The sequence below is a fragment of the Alligator mississippiensis genome, chromosome 16 (assembly GCF_030867095.1).
Source record: "Alligator mississippiensis isolate rAllMis1 chromosome 16, rAllMis1, whole genome shotgun sequence".
NCBI classification, from domain to species: Eukaryota; Metazoa; Chordata; order Crocodylia; family Alligatoridae; genus Alligator; species Alligator mississippiensis.
Window position 1 is genome coordinate 29,408,144 of NC_081839.1, and position 20,420 is coordinate 29,428,563.

At 41.2% G+C, this 20,420-nt stretch overlaps 1 long non-coding RNA gene across 11 annotated transcripts in view; it reads left to right on the forward strand.

Annotated features, from left to right (window-relative positions):
• LOC132246464 (uncharacterized) overlaps window positions 1-20,420 on the forward strand; it is a 189,028-nt gene that overhangs the window by 31,914 nt on the left and 136,694 nt on the right. For all 11 annotated transcript variants that reach the window (XR_009457770.1, XR_009457768.1, XR_009457767.1 and 8 more), the window contains exon 3: window positions 17,712-17,894. This is a non-coding gene — a long non-coding RNA (uncharacterized LOC132246464). The remainder of the gene's footprint in view (window positions 1-17,711; window positions 17,895-20,420) is intronic.

Here is a 20,420-nt window from a genome sequence, read left to right on the forward strand (position 1 = left end):
CAGTATCTGTGATTCAAGTAGTTCTCCTGCATTTCTGATTGATACGACACATATATAAAATGGGTATTTTGATACATCTTTCCCATCAAGGGATGCTGTTAGGCTAAATGCACTAATATGAACAAAGCATTGCATGATCTTTGGGTGAAAAGTAGACGGTAAGTGCAAAGGGTTATTCTGATGATGAAGAATATTTTACTCTTCTTTAAAATTTCAGAAACTTTTAGGATCTGGGTCTCACTGAAGGCAGCAGGCTGCCACTAACTGCACCAGGAGTTTGTTCAGGTCCTTAAGCAGAGAATTCATCTGGGTTCTTCCTACAAAACACATCTCTCAAGTGAAACTTTTGCCTATATTTTCCCAGAAGATTCCTCTCTTTCAGTTCAGAATTTTATCAGCAATTCTTATGCTAACAGGGGTCAGGAGATGAGATGTTTCTCACGTTACACTTGAAGCTTCTCATGAATAATGGCCTATATCACCTCTATTGTCTGTCCAAAACATAAGCAACCAGACATAAGGCCAGAGGAGAAATTTAAAGAGTGCTGAATGAGCCAGCAGGACAGAGAGAGAGAGAGCTAAGATAGTCAGGGAATGACACAAATACAAGGTAGAGCAGATGGTTATTTAGGGAAATGTTTGAACAGATTAACTACTCAGCAGCTAGAGAATGAGTCACTCTCTCTGGTTAAAGAGTACCCTGAAATTTTCAGAGTGAGATTAGGAGAATCACAGATGAAGATCACTGTAGCCAAAATAAATTAGAGGTCATTATTCTGGAGTGAATTTTTTAAAGTGTTAAGTCGAACACATCAGGCAGAAATCTCAGGGGGCTGCCATATTTTGGGCTCCCACTTGGTCCAGTTTGGGGGCAATCTGTCCATTTCTAAGGCCTTTCTTATTATCATCTCCCTCACATTAGTTTCTTTGCATTTTTCTTTCTCTGAAAAAATTGTGGAGAAAATTTCATGACGTTTTGAAGAGAGATGTAAAATCGTCTAATACTGCTCTGCATTTTTGTTCAGTAAGAATGCACCAAGCATCTGATTTTTATTGTCTATATGCTTTTATTGCTATTGATGCAATAATGGAATAAACACAAAAGTACCATTAGCACATTGAGAAAGCATGAAGTGATGACGCTAGGTCTTGATCTTGCAAGCACTACCACTTATAAATAACTTGATGCATGTGGGTTGTTTATTTGTATTCAGTGGGACAGCTCACACAAAACTTCATGTGCATGCAAATGCTCTCTTTAACTTTGGACTTTCTCCATGTGTTAGTGCTGGTTTTGTTAGGGTATCCGGCTTTGCTGCACCAATACCACGGTACCTTTAGGAAGGTATGTTGCTAATCATCATTTACATCTGATTTTTCCACTAGAAATTTCATAGCTAGTGTTATTTTTTTCCACATGTTTTCAATGTGAAAGTCTATACTAAACTGAATGTACAACTTTGGGCAATAGGGTTATTGTAAAATTCCCCATTACAAGTTGGAGGAGCAAACGGAAGGATCCCAGAGACAGGGGAATTGCGCTAGTTTATTCCAACCGTATTTGGCCTCTGGCCTTCGCTTGGGGACTGTCAGGTTACCTGAAAATAGTCCAGTCTCACTTCATCCATTTCCCAGAACTGTCTTCTTCTTATAAGGTCCTGATCCCTTCTTCCTGCACACAGGGTCAGGTCCAGGCCTGCATGGTAGAACTGTTCAGAATATTTTAGCTTTGCAGCTTCCTATTGACAAAACCACTTTCAAGGACGCTTTTCTTGAAATCATACAGATCTGAACAACATCTTGGGTACAGAGCTGAACGACATCCTAAAAACAAGATTAAAACAACAGTGTTCTGTTTCAGCTCTTTGGGGAAAAAATACCAATTTTTGTTTTGCAAGAATTTGAATTTCGAATTTATTTTACATTCAAAAATGTTTAAAAGGATTGGAATCAGCCCCAACTGTAATTGAATTAACGGGAAGAAACCAATTGTCTTTTCAGATTTTTGTTTTCATGGAACGGTATTGAAATTTGGCTAGTTTTCCCAATTTAGGCGGAAAAGCACATCAAAATTCCAATTTATTGACTGATTTACTTGCATGGCAGAACATCTGTTTCAAGTCAGCTCCACTGTGCAACTCTGACCCGATGAAAACAAGCAAAATAGGGACTAGGCGGGATATAGTTCTTCCTCCACACTTCTGAAAAGACGTGATTATACTCACAGGACCTAACCGACCCATGGAACTCAGTGCCGCAGGAGGGCATTATGTCAATGTACCAAAGCTGGTTTTAAAATCAAGAATAATTGTACTTATTCAGACTAATAGAAGGATGATACAATTTTGCTTTAGGGCATACTCTAACTGGTACACTCAGTAGGAATGTTTTCACATGCTCTGTCCAGCAGTTCATATACGCAGTAAACTGTAGGAGGAGAGGTTACCATCCTCTAAAACGCAGAGACAATTGAGTTAAAAGAGAAATGTTAAGGCTGCTTCCTATTAAGACTTACCAACAATCAGAATAGAGTGGCCTCTTCAGACATAACAACAGTACCTCATATGATCTTGTGTCTTAGTATCTGAATGAATAAAATTAATTTCTCAACCCATTGAATTGTAAATACATTTTGAGTCTGTGTATCCTTGTATTATCTAGGATTAAGATCCTCTTTAGAAGAGCCATTTCCATACATTTCAACCTGCCAATCCCCAAATGTGTGTGTGAGGGTTGGGAGGGGGAAGGGGAAGCAGATGCAGTGAGAGGGAGAGAACAAAGATAGGGCATGCAAGAAAATGATGAAAATAAAATGGGATTCGTGTCTGGAACACAAACACTATTTCTTTCAAGACTTTGCATTTCTGACATGTTAGAATCAAAGCAAGAGACTACAAGACCAAAAAATTTAGGTCTAAAAAGTGATGGACAGCTGAGACATCCGGCCTAAGTGTCATTTTCAGAAGTGACTCAGCTTGGATTATCAAAGGAGCTTGAGGGTTTTCAGCTTTCAGGCCCACTGAATGTAAATGTGGGTGGGACACTTTACTGTCTTAATCTTGGAAAATCCCAGCCCAAGCCTCATGAGAATTAAGGGTCTTAAGGCCTCCTCTATGTAGACACTTATGAAAACCCCAGGAGGCACTCATCTGCATCTTTAGGCACCTAAATAACTTTTTACAAGTGTCCCTTAGATTCCTAAGTCACTTTGATGCTTTTGAAAATTTTTACCAGACATTTCAAATTGGCATTTCAATAGCACAGTTTTAATCACGTGGCTCATAATCTCGCCTGCCTATGGACACATCTCTATTATTGCACCCAAGCAGAGCAGCATGGTGCCCCTTCCTCTTCCATGATGTACTCGATGCCTTAGAGCTGAAGGCCTTAGCAAAAAGAGCAGCAACTCACTGTCAGGAGAATGCTTCTTGCAGTGTTTGCCTGGGCCCATGCACCAGGCTGCTATCCCTGATGGAGTTGTATCCAACAGGATCCAGTAGGCTTTGAGTGGGAGTGCATACCGTTCTTGAACCATGCCCTTCAGGAACGAAGCACATGCAAATATAGAGGGCTGCCACTGCTTATGCCAATTTTCTGGTCAGGGGCATTGTAACTATTAAGGTGATATTCTGTTAAATGAGCCTGAGTTTGGCAAAGTCAATGGCCACATTAGCAACCCTCCAGGAGTCCAAGCAGCAAATTCTTGCCAATGTCCAAGCTCAAATTGCTACGACAAAGGAGATCGGTTTAGCAAGTGGGTTGGTTGGGTACTTGATACGGTGGTCTGGTCTGTGCTAGTCTCAGGCCTGGTGTGTGTTAGCTAAGACTAGCAAGGCCCCAACACAATGGAAGAGGGAGACTGTGCAGAAGCAGGTGATTCTGGTTCCTTTGCACTCTTTGGGATGTGGAAGAATATCAAATAAAGAAAAACGCCTTTCAGTTGTCACGGGGGATTCACCACTGTCCTAATGCACCTAAGAACTTGCCCTAGCCAGCTCAGTTAGCTCTATTAGCTGTGTAAGCAGCATGTTTTTACTCTCAGCATTGGCTTAGAAGTAAGAAAAAGTATTTACCTGACTAATTGGCACATACAGCTACGGATTTTTGTATCAAATTGATTCATATGCACCTTTATGGTTTGAGTTCTGGCTCCCTTAGAGAATGCCTCCAGCTCTCGTGTCTCACCTGAGGCAGCTCCCAATACTCCTTACCTGAATTGCCTGGGGAGGGTGCCAGGACCAACACATCAGCTTTCATCTCTTCCAACCCCCATTGCAAAGCACCACAAACTCAATGCAGGATCATGGCCTAAACTCCTAAATCCACAGGGCAAGCACAAAGCTGAATTCTGTGATCTGTGCGACTGTGTGATCTGTGCGACTCCAAACACGCCGTTTGAGTGCCTCAGGGGTTCAGAGTTACTCTGGATGATCTGCAATGGTTGTTCCCATTGACACCGGAGACTGTAGGGTGGCCATCATTGAGGACAGTCCAGTTTTCTGCTACTCTGTCCTCTTTTGATATGAAACCCGATGCCTTTATGTCTTCTATTTTTCTCTTGAAGAAGAGAAAGGCATCGGGTTTCATATCAATAAAGGACAGAGGACAACCGGACTGTCCTGTATGACGGGCACCCTAGATTGCAGTGGCCTCTGGAGCAGCTCACAATCCAGGGGATGCTAAGGTGGCTCAGTTCCCCCTTATACATGCTCTTTTAGCACTCCTTGTACTATACCCCTAAGAGCCATAGCACAAGGTCTCGGCCTGGACAGCTTTTTTCTGCAAAACCTGGCGTCTTAGAATAGAAACCCCAGCAGAAAGATTGAGAGGGGGCAATTAATAAGGCTCCTCTCTATGTCTGCTGCCTCTGTGTGTGTTCTCCTTTCTTGGAGAGGCCGAACGCTGGGGCTTGTCCTTAGAACACCATGCATACTAGAAGCAGCATTTTTTATATAAATTGGGAACAGAACTGGTCACCAGAGATTGAAAATCTGGCAGGCAAAGCTGATTGGACATGCTCAGAAGAGCTCACGATCTCACTGCTGCATGCCCTTTGGGCCTGCAGTGAAAAACAAGTCTGCACATTGCCAATATTTATATATGTGATTCTATTGTTTTTATCTGGGAATGAGATCAGCTAGCAGGAGAGAGCCCAGAACAAAACCCAGCAAATTCGAGTGTTTGTTCTTTTTTTTTTTTTTTTCCATGGCAGTACTAGAGATGTGAAGCAGTGATCACCACTCCCACATAGCTCTTCAGGCCCTCTACCCCAAGGCTTCGTGGCCTTTTCTATACCAGGACCCCTTTTCCCTCTTGCAGTCCTCCCCCCCCCCCCCCCAATCCCATATTAGGCTCTCTTTTTTGTCCTGCTGGAATGTACCTAAGACCCCCTTAATTTAGCAGTACCCTGCACATTTGCAGCATTGTCTTTGGACAGCATTTCCATTACTGGCATTAATACTCCCTTTGCTTTCCATGAGCAGAGATAGCCATGCTAGTCTGAAGTAAGGCAGAAGGCAGAGTTGCACCGTACAGAGTTGCTTACAAATGCTCATGCAATTCTGAATTAGTCTATAAGGTGCAAATCTGCCCCGACTTTTGCTTTCCACGCTAATGTTGAAAGGACTGGGGCATGTAGGAATGGGATTGGCAGTGATCTGTTTGCTTGGGCATGATATACCATTTATTAAGTTATCTGTGACTGACCAAGGGCAAACATCATTTCAGCATGACCACCTACCATTTCCAAGAAAAATATCAGGATCCTTACCAAACAGCATATCCATTGCTTAAAGTATTACTGTTTTCCAGAAAGATTTGAGATGATATGTTGGTACTGGCTAATCCTTACTCTCTCTGATATCAAATACTGTTAAGATAGCTCTCCCAGTTGTTTTCCTTGACCCTCTGAGGCCAATAGCTACAATAACGTCTCTTTACTTTTCAGCAGATACAGATGACTTTGTGTAAAAGTAGATGAAACAATTAATCCAGATTGAAAAACGGGAGGGAATACAGTGCATTTCGAGACGATACACTGCAAGTCTTTTGTGCGCCTGTATCCAGCATAAGGTGAAAACCAAACTGTGATTTAGCAACTGTTTCACTTTGATACAAGCTGCCCTGGTTTACGTTTCGCTGATGAATGCTCATAAACAGTTGGTCTCTCTCCCTTTAAATTGATATAATCATTCTGTTTGTCCACAGCCTTTGTGACAATGGCAGCAGGGACTGGGTATGACTCTGCAGTGGGACAATACTTTATATATAGGCATTGGCTAAGCATGTATCTACATAGGAGAGCCCCTGCTGACTTCCTCACCCGGTAGAGTTTTTTTCCTCCTAGATCACTGGAAATACTGATTTGGAGGGTCAAGTTTAAATCGTGAGGATATGATCTCAAGAAGCTATGAGCATCAACAGCCATAATGGAAGATAATAGGAAATGGAGGTATTCAGCATGGTCTAAAACCAGGCTCTGAGTATGTGTGTATGTGTATATGCATATGTATGTGTATACGCACACACACACACGTACATACAAACACACAGTAGATATATACATGCTTTGGTTAGTCTATAAAATTCAAATGTACCCTGTCTTCTGCCTGGCTTTAGACTACATGGCTAACTACATCCCTTACTTAGGATGCCCACCTGACCCTACAAGAATAACAGGGGTGATCAGAGAAGAAACTGCTAGGTTTCTGGAGCTGGGACTAGGCCTATGTTGCCTCTCTGCTGAGCTGAGGACTACCACTGAGGGTGAGTGAGCGCTGCTCACTTGCTCTCACTCTGTGTGATCCCAAATAGAGCAATTAGCAGCCTTGAGTGCATGCCCAGCACTGCTCCCAGGTTCTCCTGAGACTGGAGGGAGCCAGTATTGACATGGCCTAGGAGCTGTTGGTTTTATTTTTGGCTCTGCTGCTGACTTTAGAGAAAAGATGGTCCAGTGGCAGTGTGCTTGTTGGGACTGTCGAGATGCTGGAGACAGTCGCACTACTCTTGCTCCCAGGAGTGCTGCACGGATGAGATGGATACTATGGTAACAGGGGCCATAGAAGTACTTAAGACAGATGGTCTAGTGTGGATTAGGACTTTGGAGTCCTTGTTTTTGCTCCTGGCTCTGCTGGTGACCTGCTGTGTGATCTTGCACCAGTCATTTCATTCTACTTTCCCCACATGGGTGAGGATACTTCCCTTTCTTCCCTTTAAAGTGTTCTGAGATCTGTAAGTGCAGGCTGCTGCGTGTGAAGGCCACACATGCTATCGTTTCTGCATCAAGGTTGGCTTCTTTCAGCTTGATTTCTCGTGCCTTTGTTCAGCCTCTTCTGAAACAATGGCAACAATACAAATTCTGTGCCATTTGTGCACATTTTTCTTTCCTACCTTTTCATTCGAGAATCACGAAGATTAAAGGATCGTTTAATGAATCTAACTCTCTGACCTCTCTAACCAAGAGAGAAGTACACACAGGGAGAAGTTCTAGTCATTGAGAGCTGTGTCCTATTTTATCTCTATCAGGGGCATAAATACTGCCATGGTAGATCAGACCAGTCATCTGTTTAGCTTTGTAGCCCACCCTTGCCAGTGGCAAAGAAATTAAGTCTCAGAAGAGTTAAAATCCTTTGACTGGATTTTACACAGGTGGGAGATATTTCTCTTATTCTCAAACAATAGGACACAAACTCAAGTGGTGAGTTGGGTCCTTTATAAGTGGGTCCTAATGCTTACGAGTTGGGTCCTTTATAAGTGTTTCTCCTCATTCCTGTAATTGCAGATTATATTCTTATTATTCATGTAAATACTGAAACATTTTGAGTCCTGCCAAGCATTTTGTTCCCACAGGTTAACTGTAAATTGGGGCTAAAAGGTATCTTCCTTTCCTTCAAATGAAAGGTCTGACTGCAATCCTGTGTTTGATGCTTTGTAGCGGGGGGAGGTAGGGGTTAGGAGATGGTGAAAAATATGATTCCCAGACTGTGAAGACATGCAAAGGGAATTTTTGGAGGAGGTATCCAGCTGGTTGTGTTCTTGCTGAACCTATCATTTAAACGCTGAGATGTAACTGTATTATTAACCACATGCTAGACTGCCAAGATCATTGCAGAGGTGTAGCTACTATCTCAATAGAAATAAATAAAATAAACAATGAGATTATTTAAAAATTGTTATAATTGGGATTTTAAAGCAGGCCCTCCCATGCTAAAAATAGTTGTTCCTTGAAATGAGCCTGAAGTAATGCATCTGTAGCAGACTCGAATGCTCTGGTCAAGTATGGAGGAGTCTGTGTAACACTGCACAGGGGCAAAGCATTATTCTCAAAGGTTGGGGTTAGTCATGATTATTAAGAGTTCAGGTATTGTGTTCCTGTCTATAGCACAACCAGACGACACCTAGTTTTCTCCGTTGGCCGTGGCTAAGAGCAGCTCAACAGCTTCTGCAGCCACTGATAAATTTCTACAAGGCCAGATGCTCCCTTCACCCACGCCATTGTGTAAGACAAACAATTATAGAAGCATCCTCTTTATCCAATTTGTCTGCAGTGGTAGCACTATAAGCTCCTTCGAGAGAGATGAGGAAAAGAACCCTGAAAATTCTTACTGAAAGCTTGTCGAAACTCATTTTAAAAAAGGAATAAAATACCAGAGTGTATGTCTGTCTACAGCTGCGGCAGAAGGGAAAAGATGTAAGCAAGCCCAGCCGCTCCTTCCAAGGCTCTGTTAGTTCCTGGATAGCAGCCAGCGTTCAAATCATGGCTCGAGGCAGTACCCCTTTCTCCCCTCTCCCTGACCTGCTAACAGACAAGACATTTGAACATTATTAAGCAGCGGAGTACACACTGTGCCTTGCAACTGGACAGTCCAGCATACAGTACAGAGCTGTAAATCTCCAGTTGTGCGGTTCATAGTGGGACTCTTGGACAACGCCAGAAATATCCCCTGGTGCCCTGCCCTAGGTTTAAAGATCCCCCCTCCTCACACATACAAAGTAGATAAAGCTGCTGGACCTATCAAACTTGTGACATGAGTGACTGGTTGTGTGTTAGATGTTTTGTGAGGTGTATGGGCTGCAACTTGGCTCTGAAATCTGCTGTTCTGAAGCCTAGTGGGATCCCGAGACAGCTACAGTTGTGTGATGTGTAGGGGGAGGAAGGTTTCGGTTCCTCTGTCTATCCTTTTTTAAACATGTGTTCATTCCTATATGGTTTTCCTCTCTTTTTTGTCTGCAAATGAACTGGCATCTCTTAGTGCACTTCAGTTACTATTATTTTGCACAACTGTTTCATTCCCATGCAATCATACTTATTTGGTTGTCTTCTCTTTACTCACTTGCCTTCAGTTGATGACCAACCTATAGCGTGGCATAGGTGCATTTACAGGAAGAGTCACAACGCCTCTCTTTGTGTTGATTTCTTTTAACAAACCTGACTAAGAGATAAAGGGAAGGAAAAAAAAAACTTAAAAACATACATTTTGTATGTAAAAAGATAGGTGAAACAGATCCGGGCGGTCTCATTGTCCTTCTGTTGTTCCGTTCATCATTGTTCTACATCAAGACTGAACCTTTGTATCTTATGACTCTCAAGTCTTTTGAATCTGATCTAAAGTCCAACAAAGGCAGTGGAAAGAAGCCCAGTGACTTCAGCAGACTTGGATTAGGTTTGTAGTACTTCCATGGGGGCAGCCTTTCTGCTCCTTCAGTGAGTGCCGCAGTAGTGGAAGAGGCAGTAGCCGTTCAATGTTGTGCACATGCAGCCCCCTTAGCAATGTGATATGAAGGGGTCCCATCTAATGGTAAGAGGAATAGCCCGGCTTTCACAACTCATCCTGTCTTGGCCTATCTTTTAGAATTCCTAGTGAGATATCAGTTGGGGTAGTGGATCTGGCTATGTGGATCAAGCATGCGAGGTCTACCGATTCTCTTCCTCTCTGCTGTTGAGTGGCCAGGAGACGGGGCTGACTTTTGGCTATTTGAACTGGCGACCTAGAAGGGACAGGCTTTGTAACCTTTGGAGATGCATAGATTGCTTATAGTCAAGGAGAGAGGGTTTTATAAAGCAAGGGGAAAGGAAAAAGCTAAAGGGGATTATAAAAAAAAAAAGAGCCAATGTTAAAGCACTTTAATAAATATAATAGCATCCTAGTGAATCTCAGTTTTAGTTTTCTGATAGTGTCCAGTTTCTCCCGAACAGACTCATGGCATCTGCCCTTTGAGAAGGGGGACTGCAGTGTCCCCAGCCGTTCTGTGCCGCAAAGCCTTGATATGTTTTTTGTCATCGATCCAAAGTCTTATGCCAGTTCAGTGTTGTAAGGTCACTCTAATTTCATCCCACAGTTGCTGGTTGGTTATTTTTGTGCACCATTCCTCTCCCTTCTGCCCCCACTCCCCTCCCATTTCTGGAGGTTAATCACCACGTGAGGTGACTCCATCACTGGCACATTCTGCGATCGGGAAATTTTGTTGCTTAGTTATTACTGCCTTAGCACCAGGGAAGGAATCTACAGGGTCCTGCCCTGTGAGTGACTGCACTGGTCCATGATTTGAATTGCAGGACTTTTCTGGCTAACTATGAGTCTAATGGGGGTTGACCAGTCTGAGTCCGGAAGAAAAATGGGGGTTGACCAGTCTGAGTCCGGAAGAAAAATGGACTCCCTCTTGTAAACTAGAGTGTATAGCTAACAGACATTGAGCACTTCCCATGCTTAGCCACACGAGGAAGAAAATACCTGCCAGGAAAGGGAGATAATCCCATTTTAGGAAAAGCACAGTAAAATTTGCTATTTTTTCTTTTGGATATTTGGGGGTGGGAGTGAGATTTATATCAACTGGCCCAAACCTCCCCAAAGATCGTGCCCCAAGGATGAAATTTTTCTTTCCTTTTCCCTTTCTGGTCACGTTTTACCGCTGGAGTTACTCAGCGAATTAATAGGTATAGAAATGCAAAGCTCTTTTCTTATTACATGCCATCGATCTGATTGCAGTGTCATTAATTGAAAGACTCGGGAAATGTGATGGATGGTTCGGCTCAGGATTCCACATTCGTTTTGGCATGGCCCTGCAGGAGAAAAGCTGCATGAAGCTGATTGAAGGGCCCCTTTTGTCTGACATGAATTATTCTTTCATTGTCAAACCTTGTAACAGCATTCAGACATAGGGAGATTTACAATGTGAAATCCTAAACGGGGTCTATTCTTAAAATAAAATTAGGGGAAAAAAAGAGCTTTATCTTGCAACTTTGAAAATAGCTACATTTAAAAAAAAACAAAAAAACCAACCCTATTTCTGCAAATTAACTCTCTTCTGCAAAACCCAAGAGGCTGATGTTTCTTGCTTAATTTTGAATTATTTCAATGCTAAGGCCTCAAGTGAAAAACAATTGCTTTAATGGTATAACCGTTGTCGACATTTTTATTATGCCCAAAGATATTTGCTAGTTTGGAAGGGCTGGTTTGTTTTTGTCTACCGTCATTTACCTTCCATATGGATTTGCCCACGAATCTGTGGATCCCCAATATCCTATGAAATTAGAGCCGAGGATTATTTTCTAGGAAGAGAAAATATAAGTGTATAATGTTTAAATAATTGGTTGAAGCATTTTGGAAAGCAGGGGCATAGTCAAAGTCACTGGTTCTATCAGGCTTTCAGATCTGCATCCAATTTCATCCTAAGGGCACATCTTGTCAAATATCTCGTGGCTTTGGTCTTAGCTGCTGACCACGGAGGGTTCTGCTACTAAATTCTTGTTGCAAAGAATTGAGCCATGCAGCTGGGCAGTGCCTACAACATCACAAAACCGAACAATAAAAACGTCGCACAAAGGTGCAGCTTATCCTTTATGTATCAGCGATGTTATCGGTTACAAGGTCGCCTAAGAGTTTCAGGGCAAAATAGCCACCCGGCTTTTAGTCTCGTTTGAGAATAAACTCCTGAAATAATATTATACGATATCAGAATAATGTCATGGGTGTTCTAAACGCCTAGGGAAGCTGAATAGCTAGATGAGACAGAGGAGACAGACTAGATGAAAGAAAACGATAGATTAGATTACATATGATTAGTGGTGTCTATTCATCTAATTTTTTTTTTAAGAAAAAAAGAATGATTTTATCAGTTTGTGGTATGTTTGAAGGAGCAAAGGCATTACAAACTGCTGTAGCCTCAATACGCACATGCCAAGAAACAGAAGGGTTTGACATAAAATATAACAGTGCAAATATTTAAGTTCCCTATGCGAGCTTCCTACCTCGCTTAGCTACCTATCTGTCTTCTTGACTTCCCTAAGTGGTTATAACACACCCACCACCAGGATTCAGTTCTCTTTCCATTTTATTTAACTATTTTCCCACCTCAAATGAGACGACACGTTAACTGATTAGTTTGCGTTAAACTCTTAAGCAAACACACCGTCTATTCAGCCGTATACTTGCGGGCAACAAGCCGGTCTGATAAAGATTAGTAATTTATAGGAAAGTAGGGAACAGCCTTTTCAGATGCTAAGAAATTAAATGAATTAATGGGAAACGCTGTTTTTCGCCCCTCCCTAGTCTGCATGTAGTACCCGTCCATGGACGTATATTTTAAGGTCTTATTGTTCGGTGAAGAGCAAGATCATGTTGTAGTTTTTGCTATGCTTTTGTCTGTCCGATAGGACCTTTTGGCAAAGGGAATGAGAGCCTGGTTGTTTCTAGTGGGGTCGCAGAGCCCAGGCAATGCTCTCCTCATTGTATTAGTCCTATGGTGTGTCTGTGTTTCAGAAAGCAAAGAGCCTGGATATACCCTCCCTGGGCACACTGGAAATCTACTGTCACCATAGCGCCTGCAATTCCCAACAGCTAAGTTTTGAAATGAACTGCATGACGGGTCAGCACAACACCCATTTAACACTGTTTTTTTTTAAAGCCCGTTATTCTTGTGTTTTTGGCTGTGCACTAAGCTCTGGGATTCTTGAACTCAGGGCTTCTTTGGGTAAAGGAATTATTTTCCTGCAGTTTCTCTTTAATCTTGGTTCGTTGTGAGCACCTGCTATGTGGTTGCCAGTTACTAGTTACAGTCTTCTAGCCTGCTCTTATTGGGGCATTTCTCTATAGGGGCGTATTTTAATTTTCTTTTGAAAGATTTTTTTTTTTTGAAGCCTTCTAAGGCTAAATAAAGTTGATGGCTTTGCAGGGGCAAAAAAATGGGAAGAAAAGCATTTTTGTTTGGTATCACTTACCAGCCTTCCAAGGATTATCAGATAAGTAGAAACAGAGCTAATGATACAGTGCTAGTCAGCATATGTCTCCATGTGGAGCTCTGAGAGCTTATCATACATGAGGAAAAATGCTTGCTTACAACTATTTCCATCCAGTTATTTAATTGTTATACTTCCATGCACTCCAAAACATGGGTTATTATTTTTGCATATTAAATGACAATCAAGGCCGTAGCACAGCTTATGAAATCTCTGGAAATAAGGTTTTCAACAGAATAGTCTCATTTTTTAAATGTTTTCTCAATAGACAGTAAACCTGATCTTTTTTGCATCCCTACCTCTTGTTGTGGATTCAGAGTGGTTTGGGTTGTGGGTTTTTTTGGTTTTAATTTTTGGCTTTATTTTGTCCTCCTTGATTTTGACTTTTTCCATTTTTAAAAGGTAAGATTTGTTTCTCAAGGTTAAAAAAAACCAAACCAACAAACCAGGATACAAGGTGCTGTATTTTTCTTTTTAATTGTTAGGATAATGTCTAAAACCAAATAGGAAGCACCTCTAAAATATTCTTGAAATTAACTGTTGCTTTAAAAAATAACTATCAGGTTCTATTTTTATTTTTTATTTTTGTGCACTTGAAATCAGTGAATTAATCATTCTCTTATAGTCTCTACTGGAATAATTAATGTTCTTATACATGTAGATATATATTGTTTAAAATAGAAGATGCCAAATACATATACTTGCTAAGCATCTTTCAATCAAGAACAATTGATCAAAAATGAATACAGTGCTACAGATAAGAGAATCTTTTATCTTAGAGCCTTTAAACCACCATTTATTTCCATCTAGTTTAGCTTAATTTCTTTTTATTGTGGTATTCCAATGAAAATATACAATGCCATGTCTAATTATGTTAGTATTCACATTAATAACCTGTAACTTTACATAACAATGAGCACTAAACATCGAAAAGGCAGAAACAGATGCAATTATTTGTTGCTAGCTAAGTTACTGTACGTGACCCAGGTGCTGTAGTACTATTTGCATGTGTTTCCCACCTTTGTTCACTCAGACACATGGGGATCTCAAGCTATTGCTGACTAATTGATAGTTGTAGTAACTGCTATAGGCTCCTTAGATTAGAAATGCATGCAGACGTGTGTCTTGATTCAAACATTAAGGAACACACACTCTCACTTACTTACATGGGCAGAAAGTCTTCATACTAATAGAGGTGTGTGATGGAGATAGCAGGACATAAAACAGAAGAGAGAGAGAGAGAGAGAGAGGGAGAGAGACAGAGAGAGACAGAGACAGAGAGATGGCATGCAGCATATATACCCCTACAAATAGTTCTAAAATGCGTTTGCAAATGCAGAAGTCTTCAGAACCATCCAACAGTTTCAGAACACCCTTTTTATCTCTTCTCCGCGGGACGTCTCCATCCAGATTACTCGAAAAAAGCGGAAAAGGTGAGAGCTCTGCCATCTTAGCTCTGAATTCATCTGATTTCCTTTTTTTTTTTCCTCCCTTGTATTCCTCATGCCATTGTCCATTCTTATGATGGCAGCCGCCCTTGCTCTTGAATGCAAGTGTCACAGCGGGAGCAAAAAGGGTTGAGGGCTGCATTGTCAAAGCCATGGTTGCCTATTGTTTCTTAGCCTTTCACTGCTCTGCTTTTCCGAGCCTCTTTCCCTATCAGTGGCCCCTGTCAAGGGGAGGAGTAGGGAGAAAATTGCAAGAGTTAGTCGTCCTTTTTATTGCACACTGTTATGATAAACAGCCTAGCAATACATTCCACAAAATTAGGAATTATAACGACGGGACGGGGGAAAATTCTTTGTAGATTTGTGTTTGTCGCTGCCCATGTGTCAAAAGCTTGGTTTCTTAGGGCAGACTTTTGTAGTGGTGTTTTGCCCAGCAAAAAGTAGAGGCAGCTGCAAAGTGAACAGTGAGCTATTTAGCCACAAGGTAAAAATTTCCTGTTGCTATTCGGATACCGATGCTTTTCAGTCTTAAGGAGGGGAAAAAAGCATGACTGAAGGCATTTCTCTAGCTGTCCATCCATTCATCCATCTATCCATCCGTCTGTATTTTACATGTTAAAGCAAATGATAATATATATATATATATATTTTAAGGCCAGAGACTCTGTTTGCAACTTGATTTTGTTTGAAAATGGCTCAACACAGAGCAAGGTTTGTGGTACAGTTCATTGAATTTTGCACTGGAAAATGAAGGGGGAATGACTCTTACTCTGGTCGCAAGAGAGTGCTGGGTTGTCAGATCATCTAAAAGTAAAATTTCTGTTACTGATCTAAAAGTCACATTTTTTTTTCTTCCTTCTACAAAAATAAAGTGCTCATATCTTTTAATTGACGTTTATATGTGTTATATTGTCTTCCCTGAATAGGCCAGCTTTTCCGGTTCTCAAAACTTTAGGGAGGTTTCAGAGTCATGGCCTCAGAAGTTTTTTGTTTAACGATGTCTGGGTATTGAAAAAAAATTCTAAAATGTGACTTCCTGTAATAATTGAAGTGTATTCAAATATCCAAGTTGTAAATGATCCAGTAGTTTTACCTTAAGGTGTTGTGTGTCTGTGTTGCTGATTTTTTTTTTTTTTTAAACCTGTGCTATCTAAGCAAGTAGAAGAGTGGCAACTGAAATTTTGCCTAGTGCTTTAGTATATACATTAATGTTATGCTAAATACCGGCATCTTATCAATCCCCTTTTATTTATAGTTTGCAGACCCAATTTAGCTTAAATTTACCCATCATGGACTTTAATTTTTTAAGAGGTTTGTGCATTACATTACGTTAACCAAATTATTTTGATATCTGTAATTACCAAGAGAAAATGTTTCAAACCATTTGAATGTTTATTTCTTGAACCCTGAATATTTAAGTGGTTGCGAATGTCTAGCACTATTTTATCATGTCTAATAATAACTGGCAGAGTGCTTTCACAGATGTAAATGTGGTTTAAGTCTTAAAGGGGTTTAGAGAGAAATACCACTTAACTGAAACTTTATATGCTCCTATTTTGGTTACGTTTGAGAGGACCTCATCTTTGAGTCTTCCAAATAGTAAATTCACAACAAAAAAATTATTTTGAAACGAATGGGGAAAATATTTCACTCCAGCTTGTATTTTTTCTTACAGAATTTTAGAAGTTACGGGTTATAGAGTGCTAATAGTCTAATGAGCAAATTGTCTTCCTGCAGTCTGAAAACACCTTGCTTTGCTTTTTTTGTTCTTAATGCTAAGCTTTTGCCATGTGCATTATCTTGCATTGCCAAGTTTAGGTCAGGCATGTGTCTGTCTGAAAAATCTTTAGAAATAAAACTTTTAAAGAAATGATGAAAGAACTCTGGCCTTGTTTTAAACCAAGGTCTGAATGCAATTGGGGCCACCCTGAGAGCACAACATTTAATTTCCATTCCACATCTGCCTTATATTTACTATTGCAGGCCAGTGGTTATGTGCAAGGAGCACTTATCAGTGATAAAGTTTAGTAGCTCTTTTGTCAGGGGGGCTGTTATTTCTGCCCTCTAAATCTGGGCTATCATTTTGTAAAATCTCCTGTAATAGGAGCCAAATTGATAACCTGGGATCCTTAATGTGGGGAAAACTACTGTTGTGGACGAGGATTCAGGAGAGTTACAAATTCTGGTCCCTGTCTCTTTTAGACACGGGGGGCTAAGCCTGATCTCATTCCCTCTTGTCAGTCCATTGAAATCAGTGGATTTACATCAGTGCAAACCAAGTAAATACAGTGTCCGAATCAGGCCTAGTGAATTATTTTCAGTTCAAGACCACAGGCTGAACTTGCAGTTCCTTATGCATGCAGAGCTCCTACTTCACACATCTAATGTTGGATACCTGTGGGCCAGATACAGCTGGACCAAACCTGAACTCATGTATTAGATGCAGGTCAGTTATTTCAGTGTTAATTCCTGATTCCCACTTACTGAAACGAGATCTGAGTATGAACTTTCGTGAGCCAGGAATAAGCACTTGAATAAGCAGACATATGTTTTTGCATAACTGTAGACAGTGAATTATTTTTCCCATGTGAAAAGCAAAGTGAGAATTTTCAGTAGCATTCAGCATTGGCCTAACTGTTCTCATTGATGCTCATGCTCTTTATTTTTCATGGAAGCAGAGGCAGTTTGTTGCGAGAGAAAATAGGAGTTCAGTTTGAGTAAAAAGCAGTAGGAGGTGGACCCAGAAATGTGTTTTATTTCTGCACAGAGCAGTCAGTTGGGAGTGAATGAAGCTTTGTAAACTTTATTTTAGAAAATAATCTGCTCTGCACATTTTCTGAGGTGCAGTTTTAATGTAATAAATTAGCTCATGGATCTTTCTGTTCCTGCAGGCCTATTCTTTTTGGTTGTAGAGAGGACTAGCTCCAGCCCCATCTACCAGTTAACTCCTCAGAACAGGGTTTGAGTGGGACCAAAGTGATGCACAGGCTTTGAACTCAGGAGTGAACTTGATCTTCCCTTCATTACAGGGAAACTTCCTGTGACTTCAGTGGGAATTGCTCATATCCAGGAGAGGGAATGGATCCTCTGGGTTGCACTGGAGACAAGCCTCTGAGTGAGAATGACACAAAAAAGCTGCTGGCAGAGCAGTGGAAACCTTACTACTGAATCTTCTCTCCAGACTTCCAGCCTTGGGTTACAACGGGGTTCATGTAAGTATCCTGACACTTTTCTTGATCGAATCTAAGCACTGAACCTTTGACATTTTCCATCAGTACTTTCAGCAAAGTGTGGTAAAGCCAATGCCTGTAGTCCTTGTGAGCATGCATGTACAGTACACCCCTTCCCCCCACACTGCTCCTGCTGGCCTACTTGGGATAATGTGCACAGAAGGTCCAAAGATGTGGATGTAAAACCAAAGCACAGGGAAAGCAAACCTTCTTGGTGGGAAAGGTCAAGAAAATATGAATGGCCATTGTAGACGAGTCTGTCATTGAATCCATATCCCTGTCTCATTATCACTTGCAGCATATAGGAATCAGGTAATACCCTTTTAAATAGTTTGAGAGCCAGCTACAGAACTCAGCCAGAGCAGCCCTATTCAAGGGCCCGGTCAAAATCAGCCTCTAAAATTCACTCATCACTGATATCATGTCCAATTTTAGCAGTTGTTAATTGATATGGTCAATGTAAAACATTTAATGTAAAACATTTAAGCTACCATTGACCAAGAATGGGAAACCAGCAAATGCTAGAATAATAAACCTGTTGTGTGTCATGTTCTTTACAAAAGAATATATCTCAGAACTTATTTCCTATTATGTTGCCTTCATGTTCCCTCAGGGCAACCCACTTTGAGCCCTGGCCTGGCGTCCTAGTCAGCTTCCTCTCTTTTTATTGCTGACCCATGTGTGTGTGGAAAGCTCTCTGAGTTTGCAAAGTCACCACCTTCTCAGATCCCTCCTAAAACCCATTTTCTTCCAGGTTGCCTGGAAGAAGTGAATTCGTCTATTAGAATATATGTTTGTTCGCTATGGATCTGGTTAGGTTGATGTGAACATACCTACACCAAATACCCATATGATCTTCCTTTTGTAATCCTTTTCCTTCTTTTCCCATTCATTTCTTAATGCCACTGCTTGTGTGAGTCCTAGAGTTACATTAGTTAGCATCATGGCTCTACTGACCACATCAGGCTTTTTATTGGCTACATAAAGGTTGCGGTGTTGTTTAACTGGCGAGTTGTAATAATCAGAACTTCATTCCCAGGTACAGGCCTTAGATGAGAAAAAATCTGGATTAAGACTCATTAGCAGATAGCAGGACAGATCTTGAGGTCCTGGGCATCTGCAACCACTACTTAAATCAGTGAGAGATGCAGACGCTTAACCCTTCTTGGGAACATGCATTCATGAAAGAAGAAACTAACAGTTACTTGCTTCTCAGTGATAAACTTCTGTGTAACATCACCTCCTTTACAAGCACATTGTTGTTGTGATGCATAATGTTACCAAAACCCGGTAGAGCCATGAACACGTATTTAGGAAAGCTCATAAATTTCCTTTAACTATGGACTTTACTTCACCGAATGTTCCTAAGAATTGGGACTATTATTCATGAATGCTAACCAAAGTCCAGTTAAATCCTGGTACAGAAGCCAACACCATCATTCCTAGGCTCCAAGGTGATGCAAGTGATGGATAAGATAACAAGTGACATTTCTTCTTGTCTAGCTGCCAAAGGGTGGTTGGTTGCTTCCTTCCACTCTGTTTGCATTGCTGGAGGAGAAGACATAGTCAGCTTAGTGAAGCATTCATTTAGCTGTTAAGACCAAAGGTCCTGAAAGTTGCATTGTGCATGCAAATATCATATGGCCCGGACTTACAGATTTCCTAAATATACACTACTTTATTTGCATATTCTGACTTTATATTTGATTGATCTTTTTCTTTATTTTTATTTCCTACGTCTGTTCCCTTTTTGCAGTATCAGTAAAAAATAAATCATTTTATTGGCTATTTCGGGTACCCTTAATTGGCTTTGTTCTGGGACAAAGGAGGAGCCCTCGGGTGCTCCTGTCTCCTTTGGGAGGAAGAGCTCTTCCTCTCTGGCCCGTATGATAGCCTATTTCAGACTTGGCTGACAAGTTCCCCAATAGACGGACTCAGCTGTCTCTTGGCTCTGCACTGTCATTGCTACTGGTGATGCTACTTCTCTCAGCAGCCACACTGTGACAGCTTCCATGATGCCCTCAAGAAGCGTGAGAAACTCGGTTTTTCATGCTGCACATGCTCTCTGAGGCTCTGAATTTGGACTGGAAGTGTGCATTTGTGGGCTGGGGCAAGGAAAGGATGAGAAACGTGTCACCCACAAATGATTTGTGGACTCATGCTCGCTTACTTCAGCCATGGGTTAGATGGTAATTCTAGTTCACAGAGCACAGTAACCTGACTAGGACCACAGAGACTAGAAGTGCATGGCAGCACATCCTGTTCTCAAGTCCTGTCAATGCCTCTTGCTTTCCTGGGAGAATTTAACACCCACTAGAGAAAAACAGGCATTTGTGTTATCTATCTTGGCTGTGCCTGGTATGGTTTCTGTTCCCTGTTTGCCCACTCCTCCAGTGCACACAACAAGACTTGGTGTACTGTGAGGGCTTGGCTAGCGGCTACATCTGCATCCTATAGTCCATGGTGAACTTGGGACATGCTCATGGGAAAAGAAAACATAAGGAGACA